The sequence below is a fragment of the Microtus ochrogaster genome, chromosome 21, assembly GCF_000317375.1.
Source record: "Microtus ochrogaster isolate Prairie Vole_2 chromosome 21, MicOch1.0, whole genome shotgun sequence".
Taxonomy (NCBI): Eukaryota; Metazoa; Chordata; class Mammalia; order Rodentia; family Cricetidae; genus Microtus; species Microtus ochrogaster.
This window is the reverse complement of record NC_022022.1, coordinates 3,554,815-3,556,308: the sequence shown is the minus strand read 5'-3', so window position 1 is coordinate 3,556,308 and position 1,494 is coordinate 3,554,815.

Sequence of the window (1,494 nt, the reverse complement as noted above, 5' to 3'; positions counted from 1 at the left end):
TTGGAGCCTGTCCTGGATCTAGCTCTTGTAGACCAGGCTGGCCTCTAACTCACAGAGATCCGCCTGCCTCTGCCTCCTGAGTGCTGGGATTAAAGGCGTGTGCCACCATCGCCCGGCCTTATACCTATTTTTATCTCTTTGGACCTTTCATTGAATATATGTCTATTTAAATTCAAACTTTCTGTGATATGAATAATGTTTAAGTTTTCCGCAGTGAACAATAAATATTCCTACAGTAATCTTGATGTCTCCAGGAAGAAGATGGGGCTCCACAACAAGGATCCCACCTGGTCATATGATGCCATTCAGTTGATAGCACTGCTTAAAGATCGGCTTTAGACTACAACCTGCTAGAACAATTTCAAGCTGAGATGATCCAGCTGCACAGACTCCTCTATCAAGGACCTGAGACAAGCTCTGTACTTTCCCATGATGCATAGATTGAATGATACAGATTCTTCTCCTAGGACTTAATAATTAACCCAAATTTTCCTTTCAGAATCCCCTAAAGATACCATCATCCCCCAGACAGCAGGAAGTAAATAAAGCAATATGCAATCTTTTTCTGGGGATCTTTATTACTCCTTTCTGTTCATTAAGCCTATCCTTCAGAATTTGATTTGGTCTTTCTATACTACTTGCCCTGTAGGATTGTGTGGTATACCTGTAATATACTTTATCTTGTAATATTTTTATTTTTTGCATAATGCTTTATTAACTTTGAATTTTTTAAATGCTAAATGAGAAAGAAACAACAGCTATGGAGAGACATTGGATAGTAGGAAAACTACTATTTTAAAGATGTACTGACCTCAGAATGGAAACCAGGACATGTTTTATGTTGGGGAAAGGGTTTTGCTTTTGTTTCCACAGAGGAAGAAAAGCTATAGATACCATCAAAATATTAGATTTGAACAAGAGAGACCTCTTGATTAGAAGAGGTGTTACCTCATCAAACAATGTAGCCATTCAATCTAAACTAACCTATAAAACTAACAAATATTTTTTCATTTGCTCAGACATAGTTGCCAAAAGGGAACCTCCTCAAAATAAGGTTAAGGTAAGATTTTGTTTTTGTCTTTCAGGAGAATGAAGCCATCCAGCCAAGGAATCTGAAGACCACTGGGCAAATAATACATATGAAGAAAAAGGACAAATCATCCAAAAAAAATGTCCCAAGAAAAAGAGTAAATTGGTCTATTGATAAATCACATTTTCAGCAGGATAAAAGTCAGAGATCTACAGAATATGGCATTTAAGATGTTCTAATAACATAAGGGTTTTTTTATGACAATGAGACATGTCCGTTCCTGGCAGTACCAATCTATTTTGGAGAAGATGATGGGCATCAAACAAACTCCATATGCAGTTTACCTTCTTTGTGGCAAAAGTTAGACACTGATGCCGGGCGATGGTGGCGCACGCCTTTAATCCCAGCACTCGGGAGGCAGAGGCAGGCAGATCTCTGTGAGTTCGAGACCAGCCTGGTCTACA